This window comes from Osmerus eperlanus, chromosome 12, assembly GCF_963692335.1.
Source record: "Osmerus eperlanus chromosome 12, fOsmEpe2.1, whole genome shotgun sequence".
Lineage (NCBI taxonomy): Eukaryota > Metazoa > Chordata > Actinopteri > Osmeriformes > Osmeridae > Osmerus > Osmerus eperlanus.
Genome location: NC_085029.1, coordinates 4,287,441 through 4,306,968, shown reverse-complemented (window position 1 = coordinate 4,306,968; position 19,528 = coordinate 4,287,441). Strand labels below are relative to the sequence as shown.

The 19,528-nt window shown below is 41.2% G+C and overlaps 1 protein-coding gene and 1 long non-coding RNA gene across 6 annotated transcripts in view; both read right to left on the bottom strand.

Moving 5' to 3' along the window:
* The window catches only part of cpxm2 (carboxypeptidase X (M14 family), member 2), a 216,595-nt gene that overhangs the window by 192,083 nt on the left and 4,984 nt on the right, over nucleotides 1-19,528 (bottom strand). The window lies entirely within an intron of this gene.
* On the bottom strand, nucleotides 1,703-14,469 carry LOC134031228 (uncharacterized). Its single transcript, XR_009931854.1, has 5 exons — nucleotides 14,257-14,469; nucleotides 3,622-3,735; nucleotides 2,842-3,391; nucleotides 1,983-2,085; nucleotides 1,703-1,796 (listed from the first exon to the last, which is right to left on the bottom strand). It is a non-coding gene; the product is annotated as an uncharacterized LOC134031228 (long non-coding RNA).

The following is a 19,528-nucleotide window of genomic DNA, read 5'->3' as shown; positions in this document are numbered from 1 at the left end:
CAAAAGGCAGTCCTCCCCGAAATCTTTGGTGTAGAATGGAGTAAAATACAACATTGTGATTTTTTTTGGTGTAGAATTTACTGAACTGTAAAATTATGAACTTTGCGACCAAGACATGGCTGCTACCGGGCGACATTCTCACTCAAATTTCAAGACTGTCCTCCTCGACCTTTTTGGTCTTTTTAAATCTAACTATCCGTGTAATTCTCTAGCCGTTAAAAATGCAATCCTTTCCCGGTTTTCTGCCACCATGCTGCGCACGCATCCCGAATGTTTACAAACAAATAATTAGTCTATACCATGGTCTGGGTGAATACTCGATTATGATTGGCTGCAGGGGTGTCCATTATCAGGTGATATATGGACACCTACTAAGTAGTTCCAGCAAAACAGTTTGTTCACCGTTCTAAATTATTGCGCTTGCTACATAGTATGAGCCTGTACAAATTGTCTGAAATAAGTAACCATAACAACAGGGATGGAGTCAAAGCCTAGCATGTAATTAGCTACAACAATGAGTGACTTCAATATTTCTTTTAACCTATTTGGAAAATGTTCCTTTTCTGGATTTACTGTCAGTGTCACGTAACCGCTCATCTCACATCCCGCGGCCAACATGACATGCCGATTATTTTGTCCGTAAAAATCTTGATTTGATTTGGGGACAATGACATTGCTCGATAGCTGGCTAGTCTTGTTGTTAAACATACTTTCAAATTATAATTACTGTTGGGAGAAAATGTCAACTTTGATGCGGTCATTTCACATCAATTTGCTATTCAACCTGCTCCACAGGCTGCGGCCAAACTATAGCCTAGTACTAGTATATGGCCGATACTTTCTTCGTGAAAATCTTGATATTGATTTTGGGACAGTGACATGGCTGGTTAGCTAGCTAGTCTTCTTGTCAAACACACTGTAAAATTATATTTACTGTTTGTCAACCGTACACAATGTTATTGCCTTTGAATCTTGCTACCATTACGTTAGCTTTCGGGCTCATAGCTCAGCCAAAGGAAAGCCGGTGTTAGTTATGAGCTGAGCGGACTAGAAATATCAGAGTTGGCTAAGGTTTTCTATTACAAAACGCATGAAAACATAAATTAAAGTTTGTAAAAAAAAAAATGTTGGCAAGTGACCATGGTATAAGCGGAATGATGTGAATCAAGTTGGATCACATAATGATGACATAATGATCACAGAGAGACACAGGGCAGGGCATCTCAGCTAACACAGTTGCGTTGCGACAACGTCATTCGATGACCAAACATACGTTGCCACAACGTCTTTGGCGACGTAACCGCAACGCAATTTTTGTGACGTTGCCAGTCTGTAACCGTGACCTACTAGCAACGTAAATTTGTGACGTTGCCAGTTCGTAACGGCGACCTCTTAGCAACGTAATTTTGTGACGTTGCCGACCTCCTAGCAACGTAATTTTGTGACGTTGCCAGTCCGTAACAGCGACCTCCTAGCAACGTAATTTTGTGACGTTGCCTGTCCGTAATTGCGACGTTAATTAAGTAACCTATATTTCTCAATTCTACTGCTTATATTGGGGCGGTTCATATGCAGACCTCATTTGCCCAAAATGCTACTTGATCTTGTATAATAGGATACATGGTAGCCAACTTTAGGAGGACTATGTTTGTGTGATGTGTAGCCTTACTCAAGCTAATCATAAACGAGGCAGCATTTCCATGTAACATTCAGTCATTTTATTTCAAACAAAGTGCCAAACAGTGAATTAAAATCTTCTGCCAGTCCCCGCTACAGGTCCTGTTTGTTTGCCCTGACTATGAAGCACAAAATAAGTTAGTTTCCTATCAACATAATTGCACGTGTGAAAGGGGCTATACAAGTCATAAAAAATCACATATAAAATAATATAAATCATAAAAAAAATATTATGTGATTCTATTTTTGTGTCACATAGCCATGTGAAAGGTTGGATATGGAAGCTGCAATCATGATTCATTCACCTGACTTGTTTTGAATGGCCTGCCGGGGCTTGTTTGAGTGTCTCCGCTATGAGGAGCTCCACAGCCTTCTCTCCCAGTCCCGTCTTCCACTTCATCACAGCGTCTGCAATTAGAAGTCATGAACTTATTGTCAGCACCAATTTGAACGTTGAATGCCATAAGCCATAGTTCATGGCATCTCCAAACACCTACCACTCTCTTTCGGAACTCCAGGAGCCGAGTGCACCAGCTGGGCGTACGCCTGGGTGTAACGCTACGTCCGACGTAGAACTGAAAGTTACGACTAGTGCACCAGTTAGACTTAAGCCCTTTATGTGCTGCACCTGGGTGTACATTTGGAAAATCGGACTAATATCCATGGTAATTATAATGTATAACAGTTTGATCGCACATGCAGTGCGTCTTGTTTATAGGCAACATATGGAAAGGACATTAAGGCGAGAAAAAGTTGTCCAGGATCGCACAAATCCACTGTTCATTTTATTGGTGATCGATTTCCAAGCTGATTGTTTCTGTTTGTTTGTGTTGATATCATTACATTTCCCCGTGAGCACGCTTCTATTCTGAGTAAACAACTCTAGAAGTTTTCTAATTTCTCTATCAGTAAAATGTATTTTCCTTTTCTTTCTTTTTTAAATCCATGGCTTGTTTTGAAGGGAGATAGGCTAGCTAAGTGCGCTTTGGATAGGCTCTTAGATGTGTTGCTTGGCAACGATCTACGCTTTCGCATTTTCACAAGGACGCGCATCTTAAAACCAGGCGTAGCTACGACCGTGGCCTGTCAAGCTTGGTGCACTCGGTGTAAATTCAAATCACAAAGTCGGACGTAACTAAGACCGACGTAGGAGTTAAGACCAACTTTTTTACGCCCAGCTGGTGCACTCGGCTCCAGCACCTTAAGGCGCTCCTCAAGGTCTTGGAGTTCAGCCTGTGTTTGGGCCACCTGTAGGTCCATCACTGGCACCTCTTCAGTGTGTCTGCCCTGTAGTCGACTGAATAGGAGAGCCTCTTGCTGGTTCTCCTTCAATGTCTCCATCTTCCGGATGATAACCTGTAATGTGTCTGTCATTAAAGACAAGTAAAAAGAGTTTACAAGAGTTTGCATGATTGGCATACACTGTGGTTCTTCTATATTAGCTGTAACATTGATGTAAATAACAAATGTTACCTTGAATGGTTGTATACAAAGCATTAGTATGAAAACATTTGTTGTTTTGACAAATATGTATCCCCCCACCACGATCAGAACAACTTAGGTATGCCTTACAATGAGTTGGCAATGCTATTGAAAAGCTTTGAGTATTTTTTTGAGTGTCTTATATTTGCACTTGCCTGGCTGCCAGCTGTTTTCTGGGCCCCCAATGGGTTCTCCTCCACCAGACCAGAGTTGACACCTAAGGGTATGGCATCTGGTGATGCAAACGTTTTAAGTCATGCTTTTACTTCAAAACATAGCCTTTAGGGTTGCCATGGCTCATACAATTATTGTCACTGTTATGTTAACAGGAGTCAGGTAGCTGAGCTGCTAGGGAATCGGGCTAGTAATCAGAAGGTCGGGGGAATGTCCCTGTACTTACTGTAAATCTAAATGTGCTAAATGACTAAATGTAAATTTATAAACGGTCATTCATTACTTTACCATCATTTCCCAGGGACACAGTGCTAGGCCGTGTGACGGTGGTAGGATAATCTGTCTAACAATGGGATGTTGCAGTCACTGGTTGTGGTTGTGGCAGAGGAAGAAAAGTAGTCTCTATGCACAGTTTAAGATAAGTGACATAGAGATCCAAGATGGCACAGATGATGGCTGCCTCGGTTGCTAGGTGCGCTCTGTTTTGTCTTGTTTTGTCTGTTAATTCAATCTTCTGCCAAGATTTCCGGGGTTCTCTAACAAGAAAAGTACTTCTAAACATCATGACTACAACTCCTGTGGATTTATTTCCCACTTTTCTGCTTCCAGCGGCAGATTTAGTGGGAATTCTAGCCAGTGCTGCGCTAGGCTTTGCCCATGCAGTGAAACGCCGAAGAAGGGGAAAGCGAGTGGGAGCGCTAGTTCGGCTACGCAGACGTGGAATCTGAACCGTGCTTCCAAGTTTTTTCCTCTCCAACGTACGTTCCCTGTGCGAATTGATCCTGGACACCGCATTGCATCTGGTAGGCTTTCAACTCGTGAGAGCTGACCAGGACACTGCACTCTCCGGCAAAACCAAAGGCGGTGGTATTTGTTTCTACATCAACAGTGGCTGGTGTGTAGATGTGACAGTGATTCTGCAACATTGTTCTCCGGATCTGGAATCATTTTTTATAAGCTATAAACCTTTTTACTCGCCCAGAGAATTTGCGTCACTCATTTTTGTCGGAGTCTACATGGCACCGGGTCCACAGGTTAAAGAGGCCCAATGCATGCTCGCCGACCAGATTCTGAGTGTGGAACGAGCAAACCCGGATTCCCTTGTTATCGTACTCGGCAACTTTAACAAAGGTAATCTTAGCCACGAACTCCCTAAATACAGACAATTCATCAAATGCCCAACCAGAAAAGAGAACACTCTGGATCACTGCTACACTACAGTCAGTAGAGCCTACCAAGCCGTCCCTCGTGCAGCACTGGGTCACTCTGGCCATGGTCCATCTGATTCCTGCATACAGGCAGAAATTAAAGCTCTGTAAACCTGTTGTGAGGACATCAAAACAGTGAATGTCGTGGAAATTTTGGAATACAGTTATAATGTGTGTGTTTCATATATGAGGAATGTGTTTTAAGGGAAGTCTGAAGAAGCTTAATACAGTGACAGTCGATTCAACCCATTTGGTAGAGATGACATTTGCAGTTTTATAACTAGGAGACGTGAAGTCTAAGAGACGGGAAGTCTGGGTGATCTGAGAGGGTTCTTGTCACCTGGGGAGGAAGAGACAGCTGGTCTAGAGACAATGTGGATTCAACTGTATTGTTATTGTGATCTGCTGCTCTGACCCTTCCTGTTGCATTGGGTGGGGTTAATCAAATACTTGTTTGAAGTGGCCCGCACAAAGGATTGTGGGACAAATGGTACAGAGATGTATTGTTTCAAACTGTCACTGAATTGAGTAAGCCAATCATAGACTTGATTACATTGATGGATTGACCTTATAGAATGCCATTTGATCTAACGTTTATATAAGGTAGCGTTTGTGATTGTTCTTCATCACTCTGGCGAACGACCTGTGGCTAGCACCTCCTTCGTTATGACTGATCACAAAGTACTTGGTTAAATCTTTATTTTGTACAAGCAAAATAAATTTATTGTAACCGCCATCTCTTGACTATTCAAATCTACACAGTGCCGCTAGAATTTTTCCACATCACTTGGTGGCCCGTATGGGGATCCTCGTTGGTCTACGGCGTTCAGCAGGCGGCTCCCCTCGGCGAATTGATCTTCCGGCAAAAAGCCGCCTTTCCTTCCGCCATGCGTGAGACAGCAGGGCCAGGGGGGGCGCCCGTTGGACGTTTTGTGGCTGACGCGGGATCCTGAAAGAACCGGTGAGAAATTCTTTTTTTGGCTTCTGTGTAATTTGAGTTGTCTAAATGTGTGTTGTTTAGACTATGGTCAATAATTCGGTTTAGTTAGTAATAGGGCGGAGACCGGAGGAGAGCTTTGTCCTGTACGTGCAAGTCGTACGAAATTAATAGGGTGGAGACCGGAGAAGAGCTTTTGTCCTGTACGTGCAAGTCGTACAAATTAATCGGGTAAGGCCGGAGAACTTATCCTTTACGTGAAAGTCGTAAAAAAGCATGCAGGGAAAGTGTGCTGACGAGCGCACAAAAGGGTGATAAATTCACATGTTATATCGTGTTATGTGTCTTTTGAGACCCTAGGATTAGAATATGTTGGGTTAGTGATAGTTTGAGAAATTGTATTGGCTTTGGTGGTCATAACAGTTCTTATTTATTTACGGCCAAAACGTGATTCTAAGTCCCGAGAGAAAAGTATACTAGTCAGCTGTGTGAGTGAGAGTGTTTACAAAGGGTTTGAGTCCCTGAAGGTGGAGAACAAAAAAAAAAAAAATTAGGAAGTATGGGCCTGTGAAATTTCAAAGTAGAGGTTTTAAGTTTGCAACACGCGTGTTCATTTTTTGCTTTAATTACAAGTTATGTTTTTTGATGTTAAAAGAAGTATGAGTAACTAATGGTGTCTATTATTCAACCTATATACAAATTACAAAAATCAAAATTTTAATTATTTTTCAAAACTTTAATTATTTTTCGGTTTGAATATTTGTAATTTATGATTGTGCAGTTATTTTCATTGAAAGTTGTGAAGTCGGAATTTAATTGTTTTTAGAAACGAAAAGGAGTAATTGTGTCTTTATTTTCCGTTGTTGGTTATCGTTTATGGATTGTAATTCTAAAAATGAATGGTCTGGAGGCAGAATTGACCTGTCCAGACATCGATTACATGAAACAAAAGTATGGTAACGATAGTTTATTGCAAATGCAAATATGGATTGATAAATGTGGATTTTCGAGTGTGGAGTCGTTTTGTTTTAAGGACCTTATTGTATTGCAAAATGGGTTCGTGGAGAGAAATAGATACACGATTTTTTTTTAAGTGGAGAAAAGAATAGATTTTAGCCTGATTGGAGAGCTTTTTCTGATTGGATGGAGATAGGTCAGATATCTTCTGACATCTGCCATCTTTATAAATTTGCTTTGGATTCCCGCAAAGATTGAAGCTTGTGCCTTGACTTGCAATTGCCATTGTGTTTCAAAGATGGAGAGGTTAAAGTCCTCTCCGGAACAAAGGGTTTGAGTCCCTGTTGTGTTTGGAATAAGTGGTGTTGTGGGCTATGGTCGAAGCTGATGCAGAGCGTATTGACATGCTGTTGAAAAACATGTAGGCCAACACGAATTGCTAGGTCAATCCAAAATGCGTGCTTTAATTGTGGGAATTTGAGCAAAAATCCATATTGGACTGTATTTAACCCAGAGTGAGAATTTTGTTTTGTTTGAGTATATTTGATAAGAATTACAGAATACAGCGGACAGATGGAGAAAGGAATGGTGGAATGGAGATTCGAACTTGGACAAATCCACAAGAAAATGCATTTTGGAAAAAGGAAGGATATGAGAATAAAAAATGGAGGTTGTATGGTCTGCATAAAACATTTATCTTGAGATTTTGCTAAGTTAACACATGGAAAGATCATGCCTCTACAGTTTGTGTTATATCAAGAAGAATGCATTATTTTAGCATACAAGAGGATTTGTAATGGATGCATAGTCATTTTGTTAATACTTCATATGTGGGATAAGTATTATGAGAAAAGGAATTTAAACACGATAAGCTTCACAGTTAAGGTTAGAGAAACCATTTGGGTATTGATAGATGGATTTTGTAGAGTTCAATTTTTGGAGAAGTGATACTGTTTAATGATTGTTGGATGGGAAGAAGTTTTAGACTTCTCAGGGGCTCAGTGATCAAGCTTTTGTTAATTTAGATTATTTTCGATAGGATTTTTCTTTGAGGTTATGTTATGATAATGGGTCACACTTGTTTATGGAAGTTATTTTGGTGTTGATAGGATTCAACATTGTGTTAATCACTTCAGTTTGTAGTGAGGTCCACAAGACCACACGGAGCCAACATCTTGCCACACCTGAAGAGTGATTCAATCACATCAGAATCAGCCCTTGTGACACCCTCAGTATGCTGATTACCCACCAAACGCCGATGCAAAGGAACCATAGAATGGGGGGGGGACCTCCCCAATCTACCAAATCAGCCCTCCTGCTAGCTTGCAAGCTTCAAAGGGCCTGATTTAGACAACACGTCTCCAGCGACCATTTGCTATCCGTTTCGGCGGCGATTTGAACAAAGAACATACCTTGATCAGAACTTTTGAGGAAAGTTCTTGAGACTTTACCACAAGAGTACAAGGTGGAGAATTATGAGAGGGATATTTGTGTTATGTTTGTTACTTTGTTTTAATGTTGTGTTCACTGAAATCTTGATTCTAGTAACAACTCCTTCTTCCTGAAAGATAACCACGTCATTCTTGGTATCTACACGAAGCTATCATAATAAAACAATCATTCAACTATATTTTGTAACTGTACCAAGATGTCCAGAACAATATTTGAACCATCGAATGATCAGCCAGAGATCAGATCACACCTTTGGTAGGTGTGAAGGAAGGAGGGGGGAGTTGAGAACCCAGCTTCCCCCAATCCACATCTGACCCCAGACGGGTCCTCCCTCGAACTGTATAAAGCCCTAAGATGACCATCAATCTCGGACTCCAGCGAAACCGACCATGGCATGAACGCCATCAGGATTGGCGTTCCAAGGACGTCGCCAAGCTTCTCCTGAGATTCAACTTTATAGTGATCGCGACACTATCTGGACGTTTCAACAGAAGAACCAAAAACGCAATTCCAAATGCGACTTCACTGAGATCCCGCAGACTCAGTCACATGACCCAGCGCAGCCGCGCTGTGACTTCAGATTCTTCAAATGGACCTTTGGCGCAAACCGCCCTCAACATCATTGATCAACCCCTGATCAAACGTAACTATGGCTAACGCTCTTTCCCCCTCGACATGGCATTGGCGTGAGCTCTGTTTATGATTTGTAAGGATGTAATCACTGATTGTACAATTTCTGCCTTTCTTTAAGTTAGACCATTTCATTCTGTTCATTGAAACCAATCTCTCATATCAAACCCATAATCCAACTTTTCATAAGATCTGTTTACCTTACTTGAATAAATTCATTGTAAAGATATTTTGACGTGCGTGTTCACTGATGTTACGATTGGCTCTACTCTTAGAACGAATTCATTCCTAAAGATGAGACTGATTATTACATATTAAACATAGGATTCCCTAATGTCCTAAACCAATATTAGGGTGGTGCCCCAGAGACTATGATAAATTAAGTATTTCTATCTTTAAACGAGCAAACCCCGCTACATATTGGCGCCCCGTGTGAGGCTAAGATAGATTGAAATGAGCAATCGTAACTTTTGTGAAACTAACTGTTAAAATAGAGCGAGCTCTAACTGTATGTAGCACCATGTATTTAATACTACTGTGCCTAGGCTACAGTGGCTGTGTGCGTATTCAATTGTTTTTCGTGAAATAGCTGCTAGTGTGTGTGTGGGACCAGCTAGCTCAAAGGAAGCAGCTAGGTTTGACCGGAGGTACGCGCGTGCTCAGAAACACCGCTTCCCCGACATTTACGTTGTAATCTGCCTCGGCCAGCTCTTCACGGAAAGTAGCATAAGAGCCTTTATTATAGCCTCTATTTTAATAGTGTAGCTATTTGGTTAAGTGAATTAACCAACCAACTAATACGTTGGTGCACATGTCTAGTTCAGGGAAACAGACAGTAGTGCTTAGTCCTGAAGGACTTTTGTTTAGAAGCAACTAAACAACGCAGTTCTGTACACGTAACCTACCGCCAGCACGAGTGTGTGTGTGGGACCAGCTAGCTCAAAGGAAGCGGCTAGGTTTGACCGGAGGTACGCGCGTGCTCAGAAACACCGCTGCCCCGACATTTACGTTGTAATCTGCCTCGGCCAGCTCTTCACGGAAAATAGCATAAGAGCCTTTATTATAGCCTCTATTTTAATAGTGTAGCTATTTGGTTAAGTGAATTAACCAACCAACTAATACGTTGGTGCACATGTCTAGTTCAAGGAAACAGACAGTAGTGATTAGTCCTGAAGGACTTTTGTTTAGAAGCAACTAAACAATGCAGTTTCTACACGTAACCTATTATGCCGCCACGATATAGCTTGTCGAAAAAAGCATTGACTATTCCCGCAGCTGTGTTTTAAAATAACAGTGGTTGCCAAACTAAAGTTACATTATTAGATGCAGTTCATCAATGTGGTTTAGTTACGTTGACTTCAAGAAGCTACTTAGTAACTATAATTGTGTAAAGTATGTACTATAATTACCTTGTACCTTTATTTGTTATTTGTATACGTCTTTGGCAGTCAATTGTAACCATAACCTAAATGAGTTTATTGAAACTAGTTTGATTTAAAAAGATTGGAAAGCCGACAACTTTTCCCTCATCTAGACCCCTAGTCACAAAGCTTCAATTGCTACGGCCATTGTAAGCCACTTCAAGTGCCTCTTTTTGTTTCAATAATTTCCTCTCAACCTTTTTCCTATGTCATGTCATAGCTTAATCACTCATAGCCATGCCAATGTCTGGGGAGGGGGGGTGACATGCTGTTACGCTGCTGTGGTCTTTCTTCTCTTGTCTTCATGTCAACAGTTTCATCGACGACGGTCTATGAAAGTTGACATCCGGGGGGATGTAGTGAGGTCCACAAGACCACACGGAGCCAACATCTTGCCACACCTGAAGAGTGATTCAATCACATCAGAATCAGCCCTTGTGACACCCTCAGTATGCTGATTACCCACCAAACGCCGATGCAAAGGAACCATAGAATGGGGGGGGGACCTCCCCAATCTACCAAATCAGCCCTCCTGCTAGCTTGCAAGCTTCAAAGGGCCTGATTTAGACAACACGTCTCCAGCGACCATTTGCTATCCGTTTCGGCGGCGATTTGAACAAAGAACATACCTTGATCAGAACTTTTGAGGAAAGTTCTTGAGACTTTACCACAAGAGTACAAGGTGGAGAATTATGAGAGGGATATTTGTGTTATGTTTGTTACTTTGTTTTAATGTTGTGTTCACTGAAATCTTGATTCTAGTAACAACTCCTTCTTCCTGAAAGATAACCACGTCATTCTTGGTATCTACACGAAGCTATCATAATAAAACAATCATTCAACTATATTTTGTAACTGTACCAAGATGTCCAGAACAATATTTGAACCATCGAATGATCAGCCAGAGATCAGATCACACCTTTGGTAGGTGTGAAGGAAGGAGGGGGGAGTTGAGAACCCAGCTTCCCCCAATCCACATCTGACCCCAGACGGGTCCTCCCTCGAACTGTATAAAGCCCTAAGATGACCATCAATCTCGGACTCCAGCGAAACCGACCATGGCATGAACGCCATCAGGATTGGCGTTCCAAGGACGTCGCCAAGCTTCTCCTGAGATTCAACTTTATAGTGATCGCGACACTATCTGGACGTTTCAACAGAAGAACCAAAAACGCAATTCCAAATGCGACTTCACTGAGATCCCGCAGACTCAGTCACATGACCCAGTGCAGCCGCGCTGTGACTTCAGATTCTTCAAATGGACCTTTGGCGCAAACCGCCCTCAACATCATTGATCAACCCCTGATCAAACGTAACTATGGCTAACGCTCTTTCCCCCTCGACATGGCATTGGCGTGAGCTCTGTTTATGATTTGTAAGGATGTAATCACTGACTGTACAATTTCTGCCTTTCTTTAAGTTAGACCATTTCATTCTGTTCATTGAAACCAATCTCTCATATCAAACCCATAATCCAACTTTTCATAAAATCTGTTTACCTTACTTGAATAAATTCATTGTAAAGATATTTTGACGTGCGTGTTCACTGATGTTACGATTGGCTCTACTCTTAGAACGAATTCATTCCTAAAGATGAGACTGATTATTACATATTAAACATAGGATTCCCTAATGTCCTAAACCAATATTAGGGTGGTGCCCCAGACTTTATGATAAATTAAGTATTTCTATCTTTAAACGAGCAAACCCCGCTACAAGTTGAATGAGAGAACAGAACTTTGAAGACTAAGTCAGACGACAAGAAGTCAGTTACCTTTAACTGACTTCTGTGAGAATGTGCTTGTTTATCACTGTGCAACCTTTTTGGACCATCATTATATACTTTTTAATGTGGAAATTATCCTAACAAAAACCAAAAAAGAATTCTTAGTCCATAGAAGATATTTAGACGATACAGTTATGATGACATTTTCTGAACAATTTGCTCTATATGAGCCGACTAACCATGATTGCTCTCTGAATGAAATGGTAGAGAACCTCAATGATGCACTATTATCTGTGTTAGACTCTGTTGCACCACTGAAAACCAAAAAGAAGAGCACAAGCAGAACCTCCCCATGGCTGAGAAATAAAAATGTTAGTGAAACGAAAAGAAAATGCCGTGCAGCAGAGAGAAAATGGAGGAAAACAAAGATCACTATCCACTACAATATCTACAAAGATACACTAACCACCTATAACAAAACCATCCGTCTAGCAAGGAGAGAATATTTCTCCAACATTATTACAGTATTACAGAGTTCTTTTCTCCACCATTGACCAGCTGCTAAACACTGTCCCTGCCCCACCTCCATCCTCAGCAGTTAAATGTGAAGAGCTTGCTTTGTTCTTCAAGAACAAAATAACTTTGATCAGAGCGAGTATTATTAATAGTGGGGTCGAAACTGACATCAGTAGATTCTGCAACATAACCATGAGCACATTTACCTGTATCACACTTAGTGAACTTTCCAAAATTGTCAGCGAATCTAACTCCACAACCTCAGATATTGATCCTATACCCACAACATTCTTTAAGCGAGTGTTTGATAGTGTCTCAGGTCCGGTGCTAGAGATTATAAACACATCCCTTAGAACTGGCGTCTTCCCAGATGCCTTCAAAACAGATGTTGTAAAGCCCCTATTAAAGAAACCCAAATTGGATAACAGTCTACTTGCAAATTACAGACCAATATCAAACCTTCCATTTATTAGTAAAGTACTGGAAAAGATAGTTTTAGTCCAATTAAATTATTTTCTTGAAGAAAATAACATCCTGGAAGTCTCGCAGTCAGGTTTCAGGAAATATCACAGTACTGAAACTGCTCTCACCAAAATAATTAGCGACCTCAGACTAAACTCTGATGCAAATAAAGTCTCTATCCTTATCATGTTAGATCTCAGTGCAGCATTTGATACAATTGATCACGACATCCTAATCAATAGACTGGAAAAGCTTATTGGGTTCACGGATAGTGTATTGAACTGGCTGAAATCATATACCACAGGAAGGAAGTTTTATGTTAGTTTAGGTGACCATAGGTCCAAGAAACATGAGAACTGCTACGGGGTTGCTCAAGGAAGCTGCTTAGGTCCATTACTTTTTTCTCTTTATATGTTACCACTCGGCGACATAATCAGAGAACATAACATAGATTTCCATAGCTATGCGGATGACACACAACTATATGTATCCACTGAACCCAACGATGCAACCAATTCCATTACCAACTGCCTGTTGGCAATAAACAAATGGATGAATGATAACTTTCTTAAATTAAATGAAGACAAAACCGAAGTCCTACTATGTGGCCCCAAATCCAAAAGAGAGATGCTTATTAAGAATCTTGGAGGCTTAACCCCCTGTCTTAAACCAGACGTGACGAGTCTCGGTGTAATCCTGGACTCAGATTTGAATTTCAACTCTCACATTAATAAAGTGACCAAAACAGCTTTCTTTCACCTGAGGAATATAGCAAAGGTACGACCATTCATAAACCAAAATGATGCAGAGAAGTTAATTCATGCTTTTATATCCAGCCGGCTGGACTACTGTAACGCACTTTTCACTGGTCTTCCCAAGAAAACCACTGAAAGACTACAGCTCATAAAAAATTCTGCAGCTAGATTATTAACCAAAACTAAAAGGAGAGAACACATTAGTCCTGTCCTAGCTACTTTACACTGGCTCCCTGTTACCTTCAGAATTGACTTTAAGGTCCTTTTCCTCACATACAAAGCTCTACATGGACAAGGACCTAGCTACATTGCTAACTCCTTTATAAACTACACACCAGCTAGAACACTGCGATCATCAAATGCAGGCCTATTAGAGGTCACCAGAAGCAGTCATAAGAAGATTGGTGATTCGGCCTTTGTCAATTACGCCCCAAAACTATGGAACAAATTACCCATAAATATTAGGGAAGCAAACACTCTAGACATTTTTAAAAGACAGCTTAAAACCTACCTTTTTACCAAAGCATTTAAGTAATTTTATCTCAAAAGTGTTTTCCTACTTTTTAAAGTTGTTTTCTCTCTTGAACAGAGATCTTATTGGGATTTTATTTTTGTTTGAATTGTTTATCACTTGTATTATTGTTTTTATTGATTTTATGTAAAGCACCTTGAGCTACAATTCTTGTATGAAATGTGCTATATAAATAAAGTCTTACTTACTTACTTACAGTGTTGACTGGGGAGTCACACAGGGTGATGGGGGTGGCATGTATACAAGTACAGTCTTTGTGACATACAAAAAATGGAGTGAAATACAACATTGTGCACACTGCCAGTGAGCGACCCGAGTCTGACTAACCTTTATTGGTCCTTTTTTTGTTGTCCACCGTGGCTTGGGATCCATCTCAAAGCTGTGTTTGTGTTTTTGAACTTCAGCGCTCCAACTAATGTGGAGTCACATACCCCTTTTCCACCAATGCATTTTGGGTGTCGGTTCGGAGCCGGTGCTTAATCACGAACCAGTTCTTTCTCTTTCGACAGACTGAGAACCGGAAAAGTGGTTCGTACGTGGTTCGCAAATAGCACCACTTCAGAGCTGGGGCCCGTTCTCCGTACGTCGTTTTTACTACAGGAACCTGTTGCAGAAGGTGCAAGAATAATTGGCAGAATTTAACATGAAACCGAATTAATTGCTCATTGCGTGATAGATAGGCTCCTTAAGCACAGCGCAATATGCTAGCCTATACTTTTTGAGAGGATAGCCTATCGTTTTTTTGTGAGGGTGTCATTTACATAATACATTTGTTGAAATCACATCATATGACATTAAAGATGATAAATGAAAATATGAAAGTATGAAAAAAAAAAAACATAGGCCTAGGTTACTCTAATAAGCGATAAAACGCGTGGTCACTCCTCTACATTTAATTTGGTCTGCTACTTTTTGCCAGTCCTCTTTCTTGGATTTTGCAGACTTTGAGGTGTTCCCTGGCGTTCTGATAAAATCTTCAAATTCTGAGTAACCTTCGAGCAAGCTGTTGCTCTGTTGGCTCTGTTGCGGAAAAAACTGGGCGCTCATTTTGGCCACGGTGAGCAGCCATAGTCAATCCGATCCACTTTTCCATGTTGATAAGAGCATTAAAATGAAACAAAATTATGGGACAAAAAGAAATCAAGGGACATTTAGAATAGATAAAAATGTGCGATTAATCGCGAGTTAACTATGACATTAATGCGATTAATTGTGATTAAATATTTTAATCATTTAACAGCACTAATTTTCACTGATTACTTTGTGGGTATTTTTTGAGACGCTAAACTTTGATATCATATATGCATTTTCACTATTTCAACATAACTGTCTGGAGGCTTACCTCTAGCTAGCAAAATCCTAACTTAAATAATGTGTATCTGATAGCAAATAAACAGGCTAAATAGCCTACATTTCAAACCTATACGTAATAGCATGCCCCATAACATTTCTGTAAATACATTTATATATTTAGAACTATTTCTGTAAAGAAACTCACCTTTGAAGTAGCTATTTTCCAGGTGAAAACCAATGCGTGAAAGACGGTGGAACTTAAGATAACCCCTGCAAAATCTCTTCTGAAACCCCAGATTCAGCGATGCGTTGAAATGGGCATGCGCAACTTTGTTGCTCAGGAGCAGACTGAGGGGAAGGTTTGCTCAGGGAGAACTGTAATATTCTGTGATGACTTGTCTTTGGAAATGAAACTCTTAAGAGTCGCTTACCTTTTGGTCACATTGAACAATTTTGTATTACCGAATTATTGGAGCACAAATTTGCATTGTGTGTCATATAGCTTTGGTATGCTATACAAAGAATGTTTGCTTATGTTACACATCACGCATTGATTGCTTTTGTACATGTTTATAGTAAAGAATGAAAGACTAAATTATATTCCAAATTCGGTGTATTTTATTTATTACGTTTCTGCATATGAGAAATTTGATGACCAATGACATGCTGGAGCTGAGTCGCACATTAATTACATGCATTGTCTACATTTATACGTGCTGGGATACAACATTTAATATTGTGTGTGATTGAAGTTCATGTAGACTGGGCTACATTACAAAAGTGTCAGAACTGAGAGCAGTCCAGTGTGATCTCTCCATGTCTGGGTAAACCACTTATAATGCACTAGAGATCCGTTGTCCTACGACCAAAGAGCGACGTAACAGCAACGTAACCCATGGTACCAAAATTAACGTAGCCGACATGCGCGCAGATGGCACTGGGGACGGGGGGGACATGTCCCCCCCAGACTCCTAGTGACCCCGATCCGTCCCCACCACTCTCCCTACGTAAGGCGACAAGCATCAGTTAATAACTGCACTGCTGATTAGGCGATGTTAGCGTTGTTAGCGTGTATTAGCGTGTGTAACGGCCACAAAAAAGTACTACAAAACTTTTGGAAAAAAAAGTGCATTATGCTTATTTAAAGTATTTAACTTTTGAGAACGTCTTCTGGACCAATAGGAACAGCGTATTGGTCCAATTATTACACTAGTATATAAGAAACACATATATTATACCAGATAAGTAATTGAGTTGGAATCATTTTCTGACAGCTTGGTCCCCCCCCCCCCCCAGTTCAAAAATTCCATCTGCACCCCTGGTAGCCGACCATACGACGTTGCGGCAACGTTTTCCACGGGACCAAAAATAAGGTATCCAGCCGACCAAGGTACGACGTCGCGGCAACGTTGTCCACAGCACCAACTGGCAACATTCACTTTAGAACCTTGCTACAAAGTCGCGGCAACGTCCACGGGACCAAAAATAACGTATCCAGCCGACCAAGGTACAACATCGTGGCAACGTTGCCAGAAGGTAATGTCGCGGGTGACCAAATGAGCACTTACTGGCAACGTTGCCGCAATGTCATGTGTTTACTGGGATGCTGTAATGCATTGGGTCCCACAGGCTCTGACATGTTTGTGAGCCTATAGGCTAGCAAAAGTTAGATTGCCCTTTTCCACCCACTGAAGAATAGGGTGATAGAGGCTTTTTCTATCACACAAATGTTTTTGCATTTCCCTAAATTCAACAGATTACAGATTCACTTATGATGGATCCACATTTAGACTTTGCTGGACGTCACCCAGCTAGATCTGTGCTTTTGGGTAAAACTCTGAAGGTGCACAGCTTTTTTAGTCAGATCATGCTGCTTGAAGACTACACCAAACCATAGCTATGGGCTTTCAAAGTATTTCCTCTCAGTCATGTGTCTGTTTGTCCATGCAGCATGGACCGCACATGGTTTCCATTGCTCCACAGTCCCATGGCCAAAGCGGTCCTCATATGAACACTGGAGGAGGGGTAGGAAGATGAAGGCTGTAAGGCTCTCACAATACAGACATCCTTCCTCTATCTAACTGTTTATGCATGCATGGCTTTGAATTGCAGTCTCCAGCTTTGTTGTGCCTCCTTTCTTGTTAGCTTGTTGGAGACAGACTTGGCCTGCCTGGCAGGCTAGACAAGTGAGTGTATTAAAGTGTATTTTAGCTCATGTTCACCCTGACCCTGGAAAAAAGCTTTGAACCCAGGAATCAGAACTCATTAGGGTCAGCCTGGCCCTAACAGGATAAACAAACACATAATGCCATCCTTGCCAGCAGAAACTTTGTGAACATGCCAAGCAATGCACACAGAAAAAACACATGATCCGACTTTAATGATGGAGATGCAGACAAACTGTCAGTGTCTGTGCAAAGAGGTTCACAGGATATCAATGCTTTTAACCAAAACACAGGGGTAGGGCATATGGATCTGGATGGATCCATATGGATGGATCTGTTCCAGTGTTGTAGTACTCGAGACCGGTTTTGGTCCCGAGACCACATTTTGAAGGTCTCTGTCTTGTCTCGGAATCTACCGCATTACTCGGTCTTGTCTCGGACAAAGAGGACTCTGGATTTTATTTCAAGACAGGTCAAGACCACAACTGTGGGAATATCACTAAATTGCCTGTGCATTGTTTAATTTATTTGTTAATATCATTATTGTTATTGGATGTAAAACATCACGCTTCAAATGCAACCAATAGACCAATTATTTGTTTGTAAGCATTCGGGATGCACGCTCCATGTGGCTGCAGAAAACTTGGAAAGGATAGGCTTTATAATGGCTAGAGAAGTGCACGGATTATACAAATAGTTTGATTTAAAAAGACCAAAAAAGTTCGAGGAGGACAGCCTTTAAGAGAAAAAGTGATTCCCCATTGATCTGTCACCTAAGAATTTTGATTTGGGTTATGAAAGTCTTGAAATTTGAGTGAGAATGTCGCCCGGTAGACCGCATAGTCTTATGCGGCAGCCATGTCTTCACGTCATGTCACAAAGTTCATAATTTTACAGTTTTACAGTCAATTATACACCTAAAAAGTCAAGCAGGGCAGCTTTAAAGAGATATGGGAATTCTGCTTTTAGCCAGATGGTCAGATTATTTTTGTGATTTGTGTAAAACTGGCAATCTGAGTGAGACTGCATCCCCGTTACACTGTTTTGACGTTGTTAGCCTCAGTCAGACTCGGGTCGCTCACTGGCAGTGTGCACAATGTTGTATTTCACTCCATTCTACACTATAAAGGTCAGGGAGGACTGCCTTTTGTAGATACAAGCCTGCTGAAGATAGCCAGCATCTCGGATTTCTTTAACCAAGCCTGTTTCATTCATCATTTGCCTGAAAAGCGACCTTCGTTAGCCAGGCTAGTTTTGCCCGTTCACTCCATTCTACAGTAAAAACGTCAGGGAGGACTGCCTTTTGTATATACGAGCCTGCTGAAGATAGCCAACATCTCGGATTTCTTTAACCGAGCCTGTTTCATTCGTCATTTGCCTGAGAAAGTGACCTCCGTTAGCCAGACTAGTTTTGCACTATCACTTGATCAGGCTATTTAAAGGTATCGGGGGTCAAGTGACTTTTGTGCATGGACAAATGAAACGTAAATGTACTTGTCCAAAAGTTAATGTCAAGCTCTGAAATCCAGTGGCCAGAGATATATGATGACCTGATCGACACTCCAAGTATATTATACCCGGGAGAAGTTCGTCTTTTGCAGCCGACATGAGCAGTTGAGCATGCTTGACAGTGGTGTGACGTAGGATGATAATTGGTCTATAACTTAACTCATTTCTAATTTTGAAATTACCCATCACCCCCCAAAAGTGAATGAGGAAGATTGGCGAAACAGTGGCTGTCTGAAGATGTTGGCCAAACCAGCTATGATTAGATTTGGTTACCTGAACCACAAAGCGTTTACAATAACGGCAAAGAGACGCTCACTGAGATGGCTGGAACTAGGCCTACATCAAACTTTTACCAGCATTTACATTTAGTCATTTAGCAGATGCTGTTATCCGGAGCGACTTACAGTAAGTACAGGGACATTCCCCAGAAGCAAGTAGGGTTAAGTGCCTTGCACAAGGACACAATGTCATTTGGCATGGCCGGGAATCGAACTGGTAACCTTCAGATTACTAGCCCGATTCCCTAACCGCTCAGCCACCTGACTCCCCTAGCATTTAGAAAGAAAACTTTTTAAAAGGTGAGGTGTAAGCAAAGCTTGCTACCTAACGTTTGCAATGTGCCTCTGTACCAA